The sequence below is a fragment of the Mus musculus genome, chromosome 19, assembly GCF_000001635.26.
Source record: "Mus musculus strain C57BL/6J chromosome 19, GRCm38.p6 C57BL/6J".
Lineage (NCBI taxonomy): Eukaryota > Metazoa > Chordata > Mammalia > Rodentia > Muridae > Mus > Mus musculus.
The window spans coordinates 50,073,088-50,088,815 of record NC_000085.6 but is presented as its reverse complement, the minus strand read 5'-3'; positions in this window follow the sequence as shown (position 1 = coordinate 50,088,815).

The following is a 15,728-nucleotide window of genomic DNA, read 5'->3' as shown; positions in this document are numbered from 1 at the left end:
GGAGGAGGCTTTGAATTCCCTTTCAGCAAACAAAGGGAGTGTCATGTGACCCGTGTGTGAACTCCTAACGCCTATTTCCTAGTTTTCCTAGTGAAGCTTCCAGGGCTTGATGTCTAGAAAACATCCTGACAAAGGACAGGTGCTCCTTTGTCTACTGACAGGGATGACACATATTTTATGGGACACTTGTCAGGGTCGTCACGGGAGGCCCAAGGGAAGCTGTTGAATGAGAAGCAGTTGGAGAGCTGTGGGCTCATGCTCAGTGCATGTGTACCTACCATGGACCTCTGCCTGTCACCAGCATGTCTCACTGAGGAGCTTGTCTTCTGTGGTGGTAGGGAGAGGGTTGGGGAACGGCACTTTGCTAAGCTTGATGTCACACATTATCTAAGCTAGAGGGTGTGATGAAGAGTAGTAACACCGTGGTTACGGTCACTCTAGGATGGTGCTTTAGGGTGATTCAATCACATTCTCTGCTCTTTCGTAGCTATGACCGTACAACCTTTTCTCACACCAACTTTCATGGAAACCAGACAAAATCCACAACAATCCATCAAGTGTACAAATTACTGATAACCAGTTTTGAATAATTACTTGAAATAAACCCAAGTGGTATTGCAATAGTATTCTTTAGGCTGTATTTTATTTTGTTGATTTATTTGCAGTGAAAACATAACTGAATTGGGTACACAAAGCTGATGTCAATACACACACACAAAAAATACTCACTAGCCTGCTTCATCTTCTGGCCGTTTTTGAAAAATTACCCGTTATATTAACAATGTCAAGTTCTTGGCCCCACTATGAGCTGAAACTTTAGCTTGCATTGGTTTTATTTTCACAAAATGCTGATCTGATAATTTTAAGAGCTACAAATTATATAATAGAATTCAGGAGATTTGTGTTGATAGCTAATAGCACTCATAATTTCTCATGATGATTTATTAACATGTTAAAACTTCTATTTGAGAGGGACATATATATTCAATTATCATTTCTACTTATTTATTTATTTAAACCGACATTATTAGCATGGTACGTTTCCAGGTCAATAGCAATTTCTATCTCGGTTCTTGTGCAGATTCTTACATAGCTATGCCTTTATCTTGTTTTCTTAAAAAAAAAAAAAAAAAAAAAAAAAGCTTCATTGTCTTATGATGAAAAAGAGCCTGCTGAAGACGGAGATTAAAACAACCCATCTATATTTTGCATGAACTATTAAGTCCACAATCAGACGTCTTCTGACTAGTCGTTACTAGGTGGCAGCTGCACACCTTTCAGAAGCTTCCAAGGAGTGGAATCATAGCAATCCATCTTGAACACTGTTGCCATGCCAATGAGAACAAGAGAAACTGCAGGACCAGAAAATCCCTCGCTGAAACAAAACAAGCATGCAGCAGTCCCCAGCGAGATCTATCAGCACAAACAATATCAGTTTAGAGCTGATGAGCCAACACAGAGGAATAAAGGGTTTCTTGATTCTGGTTAGATGTCTTACAAAGCTAAACATTCCGTCTTGTTCTGTGGCACTGGTGATAGCTTTTGACATATACAGGACTTTTATTTGAGAGAAAGGTTGATTCCTTGTTCACATGGGGCTAACACTGTTAGCTCTGTTTGCATTCCTGAGAGGAAGCTATTCACCTATTATTCTTGTGAATTTCCTACTTTCCAATTGAATACAACCTAATAGAAAAGGGCGTAAGCTAAAGGGGATCTCACCCGCACCTACCCCTCCAGAAGCTAAGTAAATGAAAACATCATTATTAGAGTTTAATTTATTCATTGATATTTTCAGGTCCTCAAATCCTATCATTGAAATTGGCTTCTGTCCTCATTTCTCACTTCTGTTTTTAGTTTTTGACCTGTTGGTAATATATGTCGACCATCTGGTCTAACAGAGAAGTGATCTTCCAGCCTCCACATCACCCAGAAGGGCTGAGATTACAGGAATACACCTGATTATATTCCTAAGAAGGGTTTCTTCAGTTTCTTCTCCATTTTTGTCCCTGTAGTTCTTTTACACAGGAACACTTCTGGGTCAGAAATTTTGACTGTGGGTTAGTAACACCATCCCTCCTCTTAAGGCCCTGTCTACCTCCTGGAAGTTAACACTATGAGTTACCTCTCCCCACTGTTGAGCATTTCACCTAAAGTCACTCCTGCTCAGTCCTGAAACTCTCTCATCTCCCAGGTCTCTGCTACTTTCTAGAGGGACTTCCCACCCACCCCACACTTTCTGAGGCTGCAAATTTCCATGCATTCTGCTGGCCCTCTGGTCTTCTCTCCCCCCTCCTCCTGTAACTGATCCTATTCCCTTCTTTTCCTCCTCCTCTCCTCTCCTGCCCAAATCCATCCCTCACTCTAGCTCCTGTAATTATTTTCTTCCCCCTACTCAATGGGATTGAAGCATCCTCACTTGGCCTTTCTGCTTGTTAAAGTTCTTAAATTTTGTGGGTTGTATGTACTGTACTTTTTGGCTAATATCCACTTATTAGTGAATACATACCATGCATGCCCTTGTGGGTCTGGGTTACATCACTTAGGATTGTATTTTCTAGTTCCATCTATTTGCCTGCAAAACTGGTGATGCCCTAGTTCTTAAAAACTGAGTAGTAGCCCATTGTATAAATGAACTACATTTTCTGTATCTGTTCTTCTGTTGTGGGACATCTGGGTTGTTTCCAGTTCCTGTCTATCACAAATAAGGCCTCTATGAATATAGTGGAAGCCATGCACTTGTGGCATGGTGGGACATCTTTAGGGTATATCCCCAACAGTGGAATGGCTGGGTTTTGAGGTTGGTCTTTTTCTAATTTCCGTAGGATATGCCAGATTGATTTCCAGAGTGGTTGTACCAGTTTGCAATCTCACCAGCAATGGAGGAGTTTTCCTCTTTCCCCACATTATTGCCAGCATATGTTGTCACCCAAGATTTTTATCTTAGCCATTCTGATTGGTGTAAGGTAGAATCTTAGGGTCATTTTGGTTTGTCTTTCCCTGATGACTAAGGACTTTAAATGTTTCTTTAAGCTATCCTCAGCCACTGGAAATTTCTCTGTTGTGAATTCTTTGTATAGCTCTGAACCTCAATTTTGAATTGGGTTATTTGAGTTTTTGGAGGTTAGTTTCTTGAGTTCTTTATATATTTTGGATATTGGCCCTCTATCAAATGGAAGATTAGTGAAGATTTTTTTCCCATTCTATAGGTTGTCAATTTGTCCTATTGACTGTGTCTTTTGCCTTACAGTAGCTTTTTAGTTTCCTGAGGTTCCATTTATCAACTGCTGATCTTAGAGCCTGAGCCATTAGAGTTCTGTTTAGGAAAAATTCCCCCTGTGCCAATGACTTCAAGGCTCTTTCCCACTTTCTCTTCTATTAGGTTCAGTGTATCTGGTTAAGGTCCTTGATATACATGAACTTGAGTTTTATGCACGGTTATAAATATGGATCTATTTTCATTCTATACACAGACTGCCAGTTAGGTCAGTACCATTTATTGAAGATCCTTTTTTCCATTGTGTGCTTTTGGCTTCTTTGTCAAAGATCAAGTTTTCACAACTGTGTGGGTTTATTTTTGAGTCTTTAATTTTATTCCATTATTGACCTGTCTGTCTCTGTACCAATACCATGTGGTTTTTTATCAGAATAGTTCTGTAGTACAGCTTGAGATCAGAGATGGTGATTCCCCCAGAAGGTGGTCCAGTGACCAGCTAAACTGGGGTACTACTTCATGGAGAGATACCAAGACACTATTACTGATGCTGTGATGAGCTTTCAGACAGCAGCCTATCATGACTGTCCTCTGCGAGACTCAACCCACAGCTGACTGAGGCAGATGCAGATGCTTACACCCAATCAGTGGACTGAAGTCAGGGACCTCTATAGTTGAATTAGGGAAGGATAGAAGAAGTGGAAGGCGAGAGTGACTACATAAGAAGACAAGAAGTCTCAACTAACCTGGACTCCTGGCAGCTCCCAGACTTTGAGTAACCAACCAGATAGCATACATGAGCTGGTCTGAGATGCCTGACACATATATAGAAGAGGACTGTCTGGTCTGGCCTCAGTGAGAGAAGATGTGCCTAATCCTCGAGAGACTTGAGGCTCCAGGGAGAAGAGAGGACTGGTGGTAGGGAGAGGGGAGGTGATGGACAGAAGATGGAGGAATGGGCTGAGGAGCTGTGAGAAGGGGGACTGGAAGGGAAGACAATAGCTAGATTGTAAATAAATGATGTGTGTGTGCGTGCGTGTGCGTGTGCATGTGTGTGAGACCTTGTGATAGTATGTGTAATTCCAGGCTTTTAGCTAATGAGATGAACAAAATCTTTTACTTTTCATTAACTTGGGTGCTAGTGACATCTTTAAATCAATTACTCCAATGAAAGTATCTAATTGACCAGGCATAGGACATTAGTCAAATTGTAGAATAAAGGGGAAGGGTCTCCATGGTGTAATTTGTATATTGTATATTTATAAATGGATGCTGGGCATAATATATAATTTGTCCAATATACCAGCCTTTGGAAAAATAATAATCCCCATTGGTTTTCTGTTTATTGTTTGTTTAGTTTTATTTGGTTTTACTTCTGAGCAAAGCTTCTTGTGTTCTTATTATGTGGAATTTTAACAGCAATCAAATATGCATAGATCATGCCCTCTCTTATTTATAATGTAATTATAGGTGACATTAAATATTACATATTTTCCTGCAGAAGTGTTGTATTAAAAACCAAAAGAGAGAGAGAGAAATCATCTTTACTCCAAATCTTACATGAGTTCCAATAGTGGATGCTTAGGAGAACCACAGAAAGTAAATATCCATGGTCCTGGGATAGCTACATGTGCCACGTAGATGCAGGACTTGAATGCTGTACATGGATGCAATACATGGATACAGTACATGGATGTAGTACATGGATGCTGTACATGGATAATGTAGTTGGATGCTGTACATGGATGCTGTACATGGATGCTGTATATGGAAGTATTTTATCTTGACTTCAGAAACTTCCAGTTGCTCTCTTCTTCCTGCCTTCTCCCCTCTTCGAGTTTTTACTTTATCCTTGCCACATCACATCAGTATGAAAACCTCCATGCACTCTCCTCTTTGAAGACACAATTTTCTTTACAGAATACATTTAGCTTACTGTCTGTGTGACTATCTCTTTTGGCTAACATATTTTTATATGTCTTTATAGAAACCTTGGCTATTCAATTATATTGAATGATCATATGTCAAGTTATATTTTTCTCTCACATTTCAGGGTTCTTCTATAATTGCTTGATTAACATTTGTCCCACTGAAAAGGGTAAGACACAAAATAAAAGGGAGTGGAGAAGAGATTATGCTGTTGAAAATGGCTGAGAAGACTTCAGCTAAATATATATGCTACTGATATACACTAAATTTTAGGTCAAACTTTGTCTAAAGGAAAATATTTAATTTCCTAATTTTCTATCACAGAAATATTTTATGTATATATCTAGAGAAATCAGGTTTATAGAAATCAACGTGAGTTTATTTGGTTTAGATAATTAAGGTAGACTTTTAATATTTACATTACTTATCATTATGTGTATTGTGCAATTATGCATGAACTACAAAAGGAAGTTCTTACAACATCACTTTAAAATTATTTTATGGTATGGGTAGTTATCATCATAGAATTTCATACATGTATAACATTCATTAACAGTTTTTATTATTCATTTCTCACTCCCCACTCTCACCACTCCTCCTGTTCCCTTGCTGGCCACTTTCTTCAGCACTGATGAGAATTTCTGTTGTATCATTACTTTTCAAGACACACACATGTGTACACACACACACACAGCATCACAGGATGCACACCTAAATTTAACTCTAGATTCTCCTTATGAGAGAAAATGTGGTATTTATCTTAATGAATCTTGCTTATTTCTCTTAACAAAATAATCTCCAGTCTCATTCTTTTTTTTTCTAGAAATATCATGACTTTTTTTTTTTATTCCTGAAATATTTCTTTATGTACAATGTATTATTTACCCATTTATCTGTTGATGGATTTTTAGCTTCTGTGACTAGAGTACAGTAAATGTGAGAGTGTGTGTATTTTTGTGGTAACTGACTTAGAATTTTTCAGATACTCATCTGGCACTCATGGCTGGGTCTAGGTTTAGTTTTCTAAGAAGTATCCACACTGCCTTCCACAGTGACTATATTAATTTACCCTCCTACCTATTATGACCTATTTGACTATGCGTCAAAATCTTAAAGCAGATTTTATTTATAGTTCCTTGATGTCTAAATATATAAAACACCTTTTAAAATATTTACTGCCGGCCGGGCATGGTGGTGCACATCTTTAATCCCAGCACTTGGGAGGCAGAGGCAGAGGCAGGTGGATTTCTGAGTTCAAGGCCAGCCTGGTCTACAAAGAGAGTTCCAGGACAGCCCCAGGACAGCCATGGCTATACAGAGAAATCCTGTCTCAAAAAACCAAATATAGAGAGAGGTAGAGAGAGAGAGAGAGAGAGAGAGAGAGAGAGAGAGAGAGAGAGATTTACTGGCTACTCATATTTTCTTCCTCTGAAAATTTCTATTCAGGTCATTAGACTATTTATTATTTATATGACTTAGTTTGTGGCATTACTTTTTTTGTTCTTTATATATTCTCAATATGAATCTATTATTTGATATATAGTTTCACAGTCATTTTACCATTCAGAGCACTATTTTTTCCCTCTGCTTCTTTTATTACTCAAAAACCTTTTAATTTCATGCAATCCACCTGCCAGTTCTTGGGATAAATCTTTGTACTAAACAGAAAGTCCTTGTTTATGTTTGTGTGACATGAAGGGTTGTACCTATGTTTCCCACAAGTAGTTTCAAGGGTCCAGGTATCACATTAAGGCCACATTGTGTGTTGTGGGAAACGTGGTTCTAGCTTCATTACTTACATGCTTCTTGATATGATGTACTTATCAGGCCTAAGAAGTTTCCTGCTTGAGCTGTTAGGGTCATTGAGTACAGGAGACTGACTTCTCTCTGTCCTGTTTGCATTTTCTGTTTGACTCATTGCTATTGCTAAGATCACACCCCGGACAGAAATACAAAGGGAGTCCACCATTTGTCTTGTTCTTAGTTTCAGAAATAATTACTTCAGTTTCTCTCCCCATGATTATAAATGTTCATTATATACAGCTCTTACTATCTTGAGACACTTGCCTTCCATTCTTTCCTTTAGGACTTTTATTCTGAATAAGTACTAATCTTTCTTAAAGTCCTATTTTTATTTATTGTGATCATGTGATACCCATTCATAAGTGTTCTTTATGTGTTCTATATTTACAGATTTTCATATGTTGGATGATCATTAGGATACAACCAACTTGGTCAGGGTCTGTGATATTTTTAATCTGCTTCTGAGTTCTACTTGCAAGTATTTTATGCAGAATTTATGAGCCTACGTTTTTCTGGAAATGTAACTAGCTCTATAGGTCAGGCTGGTCTCAAACTCACAGAGATCAGCCTGTTTCTGCTTCCAAAGTGCTAGGATTAAAGTCTTGTGCCACCACTGCCAAAATCAAGAGATAAAATGCAATTGGAACTAGATTAAAATTCTTCCTAATAGCTGTAGTTTCTGGTCAAGCTATAAACATCTTTGAACCTTAGGCTCTCCTCTTGTATATTGGATATAAAATGAGTAGTCAGATGAAGTACTATAGAGAGAGCATACAGGGAGCCCTCCACATCATAGAGATTCAGCAGACCATTAGTTCCCAGAATGTTTTCAAAGGCAGAACTGGAGCTCAGTTGTCTGGATTTTTAAGCATCACCAAGCTAGTAAGCTTTAGAGCCCAGACTAATTCTGTCTAACTGTATGACCAATAACAGCACGATGCCATCCCGCTGGTACCAACCTATGCCCCTGCTGTTCTTCATGCGACACCCCACCCACTCACTGGAAACTATGATTCTTGTCTCTGATGCATGAAAGCAAGACTTCCCACTGAGCTCTCTTATAATCCAATTTGTGTTCCAGAACCTTAAATTGCTAATTAAGTGACTTTAGCACAAACTTTTCCTGGAGATTTAGCTTTCTTGGAAGATGCTCTGCTGCAGTATCTTGAGATGACGCTGACATACATTTAGCCCTCCCAGTAACACCTGAACCTTATTAAAATGGCTGTAGCGCAGGATTTGGACCCTAGAACTAGTCTGACTCTGTTTGTATTATTTAGGGGCTGTGTTTGTGTTTCAAGGTCCTCAGTGGTACAGTACACAGAATACGTTTAAATGTAGTTGCTGTACAGAACAAAGAGAAATGGTCACATGGAGAATGTTTTCAATGCTTCTGCTTTCATAGAAATTATTTTCCAAAAGGAAAAACTCACTTATACTTGATCTATCATTTCTGCAAAATAAAAGTTAATTTAAACACCTGAGACCAGATTATAAGATGACAATATTCATGTAGAAACTATCTATCTTAGCTTGGAACATTTAAGTCATAAACATAGTCTTTTGTGATTTTAATGAAGTTTTCAAAACTAGAAAATACCTTGCAAATTCAATAGCAGGGAACATTTACAATAGAGTAATGGAAACTGGATGGCTTCTAAATGGGTAGAGTCAGGTCAATCACAGAGAGAACTGCGGCTTGTCTTCCGTGTTTCTAGTTTCTCAGTCAGCTTCTCATGGGTGCTAAGGCTCACCAGATACTGGTGTGACCCAGAAATCTCTGGAATCATGCACCTAGGATCATAACAAGCAGGAGGATAATACGTGCTACAGTTCTGAAGGCTTCTGCGCACATTTTACATAGTGGTTTTTGTTCGAATATATAGTGTCAATGGTTTTTCAAAATTCTTAGTTCCCTGTTCTCAGAGTACTGATTCCTTAACCAAGTCAAGACTACAAATTGATTTAAGTCACATAGCAACCCAGTACATGTGATAGTGCTTTGTTGGCAAAACCTTTGAATCAAATATTTAGGAGAGGTGAAGAGAAAGGAAAGAATTAGAAAAGGCGGAGAAGGGAAGTAGAAAATATGGTAACTGTCTTAGTCAGGGTTTCTATTCCTGCACAAACATCATGACCAAGAAGCAAACTGGAGGAGAAAGGGTTTATTCAGCTTACACTTCCACTTTGCTGTTCATCACTAAAAGAAGTCAGGACTGGAATTCACACAGGTCAGTAAGCAGGAACTGATGCAGAGGCCATGGAGGGATGTTTCTTACTGGCTTGCTTCCCCTGGCTTGCTCAGCCTGTTCTCTTATAGAACCCAAGACTACCAGCCCAGAGATGGCACCACCCACAAGGGGCCTTTCCCTCTTGATCACTAATTGAGAAAATGCCTTACAGCTGAATCTCATGGAGGCATTTCCCCAACTGAAGCTCCTTTCTCTGTGATAACTCCAGCTGTGTCAAGTTGACACAAAACTAGCCAGTACAGTTACCAAAAGAAAGGAGCAGTTATGTAAGGAGGGCATTCCCTGCATCTTCCACTCTATATGTTTTTATAGTGTATTCATTGTGTAGCAGAATGCATTTTAACATCATATTTTTATACCTTCATTACCCCCACCATAATCATTCCTTGTTACTTACTTTCTTCCCCACCTGCTACTGTTCAACTTCTCCTTAAATATTCCATTTCAGTCTTTCTACCTTAATTTACTAATTTATTACACACATGTGCATATACAGTTAAATCTAGGTGACGCATATAAGCCAATGCCTAGGACATCTAAGGCTTCTCTCCAAGATGTCTCCCCACTGATTAACTTCTGTAAGTAGCTTCTTCATGTCTTTCTTTCTTTATTCACATTCCTGACTCTTCTGCTCTTACCTATTTGTTAAAGAAATGTACACCAAATAAGATATATAAAACTCAGACCTGATGCTGAAGTAACAAGAGCTGTAAAGGAACTCCTAGCGAAATTTTTTCTTTAATATATAGCATATTTCATAATTTAATTTTAGATGTTTGATATTAAGTAGACAAATACAAGAAGTAAAATAATAAGATACTATAAGGTTGAACATCCCCATAAAGAAATAGAGCGACCTTTCCTGGAAAAACTGCTATGGCACCTTGCAGCAAAGATTTTCAAAGGTCTGGGGTTTTCAAAGAACAGCACTATGGTACTTCCACCTTCTTTGCTTTTAATAGATTATTCATGACATTAAATGTGAGGTTTTGCCAAGTCATCTCGGGTTCCTTTCCCTTTCTCATAAACTTGCAGCCTTGACCTGGAGTGTGTGGTAAACACCCAACTATTCTTAAATATGCAGTGCACACTCTCAGCTTTCTTCCTTTCAACAGTCAAAACATTAGTAATCATTATTATGTTGGTTACAAGAAAAGAAACAGCACCTTTCTCAAAAAGGAAGCTTCCAGGAAAATCATACACAAATAGGGTTCTGCTTCTATAGCATAAGCCCCATCCCCTGGCAATTTTAAATCTGTTTTCAACCCGAAAACCTCCTTTGCTGGTTGTTTAAATTTGTTTTGTTTTTAAAGAAAGAAAGAAAGCCTTGTGAACTGGCTTTGTTAAATAAACCACTGAAGACACCACATCATCAAGCAAGCTCTGTCATTCTGCTATTTGAGATTGGAGAGAGAGTCAGGAATGAGAAGAGACATTTCCAGCCTTTGGGAAGACCTGTCTCCTGAAATGCTCTAGGAGGGAGCAAGCTTAAATAAAAGGAGATAAAATGTCCATGGCTGTGAAGTACAGAAGGATTCGGATTGTTTTCGCTTGTGGTCTAGGAGGCAACAGGCTCTGAAAGATAAACATTAGCTTAATGTAAGGAGACCAGAATTAAAGAACCAGTAACCAGGAAAGAAGGTAGTTAAAAGATTCGACCCAGGCACATGAGTGGGGTAGACCATAAAAGAAGAGATGGGTAGTCTGTCAGTTGGCAGGGTGCTTTCAGGGGCTCTCCCAGAACAACCCCATGATTACAGCAACTGTCACCTGTGAGGATGGAGCATCAGCTCTTTCAGACATGCTCTGCATGTCACGGGATTTTTCTTCCTGACAAAATTCAGACAACTTGGAGGAAAACAGAGTGTTTTAAAAGACAAATTAAATTCCATTTGCAAAGGCATCAGTAACAATGCCAAGTTGTCAGAATTTTAAAACCTATAACGAAAGATGGCAGACACTTGGCTTCTTTGTAATTATGGGAACTCAGGTGACATCACTGGGTGCTAATTGCTTCTTCACATTTGAAGAAGGGGCTTGTTAAAATTGATTTAGTTGGATTTCACACACAGTCACAGAGCAGGTAAATGGAAATAATCTTCTCCATAAAGTGCATGCGATTAAGGCGAGTGGATTGCTGTTCATGAGGGGACTCCATAAAATAGACATAAAGAGTGACGGTCAATTATAGTCTAGAAACCATCAAGTCATATCCTACAAGATAAATGGGAATTTGTAATGCGTTTTTGATATCTTAATGAGGAATTTATAGGAATTTCAAATTGAACATTTTCCCCTTCTTTTTAATAATGTTGGAATACTCAGCAGCACTCTTCTAGGGTTTTCTCTTTGCTGACAAATTTTTCTAAGAAAATCCACAATGAAGTAAAGTGTAATGAAATTAATGAATCTTCATTCTGTTCTCAGGAAGCAGGGAAGGAATGTGTTAAGGAACTTTATTTGTTGCCCATCAGGTACTCAGGGTGACCTGGCATACCCGTCTTTTAAATCATTCCTGAGAAATTTACAATAACCCTTGTGCCAGACTTGGCAGCAGAGACTGGGAAACGAAATCATGAGAAGAGCTCATTTTATTGCCAAAGTATCTCATACTCCATGTCCTTTCATTTCTTGTTCTGGGGGACAGAGGCTTCTGCGACTGTCCGTTATATCACGTGGGTGCAGCTTTGGCACCGCGCGAGAATTCAGGCAGATTTTGGTAGAGTTAGTTAGTTAGTTTGTTTGTTTTTTTTTTTTTTTTTGTTTTGTTGTTGTTGTTTGTTTTTTCTATAATGCCTTAGAGAGATGGAAAAATATCCCCGGAGAGTTCACAGGCAGCCAATAAAACAACATGCTGAGCCGTTCCCTGTGAGTGCACTTGACTTTGTGTACATATTTTTTTTTTCTTGTATGAACTCAGGGGGAATTTGTTTACTTTGTTAGTGTTCATTATCTGGGCAGAGTTTTAGCAAGCATCTCTTTCTCCTCTTCCCATCCTTTCTGTTTATTCATCACACATCAGAAGTTTAAGAAACTACTCAACTTGGTTCTATTCTGGAAGTATTGTACTACAAAGAACCCCCACTTCATCACAGGATTAGCTATAATTCATGGACCTAGCTTCCTTTGTTACTCTGGGCAGACAAGATATAGATTATCCAAATGCCTATTATTTCTACCTCAGTGATTAGCTGGATGGCTGCCAGTCTCCACAGATCAATTTGAAGCAAATGCTTGTTGAACAAAGTTTACTTAAGTTTTTCTCCTTTCCCCAGGCTTCTGAATTGACCAATCCCTAGCCCGAGGCAGCAAAAACCTCCTCCTTCTAGCTCTTGCAGAATGGGATAGCCTCAGGGTAAAGCCTTCTCTGATCTCCTATCCACTAAGCCAGCCTTTCACAGCCCTTTTCCACACCTGGGTTTTTCTAACCTTGGTAACACCTCTCTGGGAAAGAAAACATTATTTTTGCTTAACCTAGAAAACACTTGCTGATCTTAAGGCAAGATCTTTGTTTCCAGTGCAGTGGATATTACTCTCTTTGTTGCAATAGCCGCTCATTTCTCCTTGAATAATGCGAAGATCCTTATAAATAAAGTATTTTATTGTTAAGTGTCATGTAACTTGGTACTTATCAAAAATAATACTAATCCCAAAAGGAGACGTGGGACCATATAAAAAGATGCATTCCTCTAGTCCTAGAACTCAGGAGACTGAAGCAGGAGGACTGCATACTCAAGGCTAGCCTGAGCTACACATTGGAACACTGACATAATGGCAAAATTTCTTGTATAGCATCCACCTGAGGTTGACTGCCTGTGAAGGAAGACCAAGGGCTATAATTTATTCAATAGTCAACTCTGCAGTCCAATTATGGTTTATGAATGTGCATAGAAGAGTTACCTTAGAGGATCTCTTGTAATGCTTAGCTTTATAAACAAAAGGGGATGACATTTGAAATCTAAATAAAGAAAATATCTAATGAAAAAGAAAAAATAACTTTTTAGAAATCTATTTCTCTCCATCCTTATGTTTCTTCTCCTGTACTCTCACAATACAGTGTAAGTCAAATCATGAGTGTCCTTCCTCCATTGGAATCAAACTGTATTGTAATAATGAAAAACAAGGTTTTTCAGATGGTTTCATTGTGACTGTGTGTGTGTGTGTGTGTGTGTGTAGAAAAGAAAGAAATAGAGGAGAGAAACTTAAAGAGATTCAGAGAGACAAGGAATATTTCATTTAAAAAAACTAATTAAGGACTTTCATCAGGCTCAGACTGTCATTCACAATAGAGACTCATCATAAATTGGTTGAATTAGAACTTGCATACCCAACAAAATATTAATTTCCTCTGTAGTTCGCACCCTGAATTTAGACTTTCTGCTTTGAACACTGGCTCTATCATTTTGTGTATTTTATAACCTCAGAATTAAAATTTCTCTCTGAGGTTGTTACCTTGGGGAAAAGGTGCATAGAAAAGATTGTTTCTAAGAGGATTACACATAATGAGACACCATAGAAAGCTTCCACTATCGCACAATACATTCCACTGAATGCCATTATTATTATCCTGGTCCCATAAGTATTCAATACCATAAATTACATATTTCCTTTAGTAAATTCAGGCATGTTGCCTATTCTTTTGAAAAATTAATTTAAAAATCTCTGTATTCTTTTTTTTTTCAATTCAAATTTTTTTTTTCAATTCAAATTACAGAACTACTTGAGAAGATGATTCTACCCAGGGAAGACAGGGGACGCAGGTAGAATTCCTGTCACTGTTATGGATGACAAAGCCACCATATCTTTATGAAGTTAATAATGTAATGTGGGTATAAATCTCACATGTGTTCATTGACAATGTTTCCAGCATTTCATTAAGCATAGAGATGTTAATAGAATTCTATCTTCACTGATGCCATAAAATTGATGGGCAGCCATTCTTTAAAGGTCTATCTTTCTACTTCTCTTTGTCTTCACATAGTAGCTGTAGGATATAATCACATGATTATATTTGAATCAAGTCAAGTTCTTTTGAGCAAGAGACCTTGATATATCACTGAGAGGCTTTGACTCCTATGATTCTGCCTCTGTTGTTTATGGATAGTCACTTGTGTTTTGAAAGCGTGCCAAAGTGATTATTTTGCCAATGACTCTGGTCTCAATTGATTTTGTAATGAAGCCAGAGCATGCCTAGGAGTCACCTGCTACTGCAGCGGATGTGGGATACAAGCAGCAGGAGAGCCTTTAAGAAAACTCTTCTATCTAATTTCTAGTGTCATGGTTTCTCTTAATAGCACGACCTATAATGCCAAAGCCTTTTGCAAAGGTTTATTAACCTGTCAGAGGCATATCTATGCATAGTAATGAAGTCAAAGAGACAACATTACCTTGCAGCCAAAATGCTGTTATGGAAGGTTTTCCTTGCCCTCAATTTTGTCTTCACAACGTAATGAAATGTAGCAGCAGCACCCTTGAGCTTTCAAGCATCCCTCTGACTTCTAGTCCCTTAACAACTTGACATCAGTGTCCAGAAACCAAACAAACAGAATTAGCTTTTAGCAGCCACAGCTCAGTGCGGTTGCGAAGAATTATTTTTAATTCCCTCAACAGCACAGGTGTGTGCTCTATCAGCAGGAATTTAAAGAATCACATCAGTTACTCTGACAGAACAAACCCAGATTGACAGGAAGTGCCACACACAAGCTTCTCAAAACTCTCTGGGTGCCTTTATGTGTCATTATTCACCTTTAAATAAAATACAGCTTACACTGGCACTCACAGGCCTACAATGAGATGAACACCATTGACATTTTCTGTACAGTAAGACAGGTAACAGGTTTTGAAATTCCTAGAAAGGAGAACCCTTCATGCTTTAATGGGAAATTGCAGTCACCTAATATTTATGTACATTTCTTTCATTCGGTTCTTAGGTAGACATTGTGTGGGAACCTTAGAATAGGTGAATGAAGTGGATTTGTCCTTTAGGAATCCATGGCTTCTCTAAAATGGTGAAACCTACACAACGGGTTTATATATATATATATATATATATATATATATATATATATATGAAATGAATCAAGGGCTACATTAAACACACGAGGCAAATGTTTTTGTATGGATGATAAAGGAAGTAAATATTTGGATGACTAAGAAAGGAGAAATTGATTTTGATCTGCTATGGAGTGGGGGGTAGTAAGTCAACTCCATGCTTACCACACAACACAGAGAAGGAAATGGGCTAAACATCTGTCGATAGTGAATGGGTAGAGGGGAAAACTACTGGTATGGCGAATACTTGAGAAAACTGAATTAGCCTCTTTAGTTTTTCCCATGCTTAGCAACGTGCCTATGGTATTATGTTTTGCTTAGGCTCCAGGAGGAAGAATAATAGTTAGGTGTGAGGCCAGCCAGGCTCTCTAGGAGCAAGAAAAAGAGAGTGACATCTTAGAAAGTGGTTAAGTATGGAATATTCAGCCACTATTACTACCATGATGATTAACCAAAGCTCAGCCTCCATTTTCTCAGGT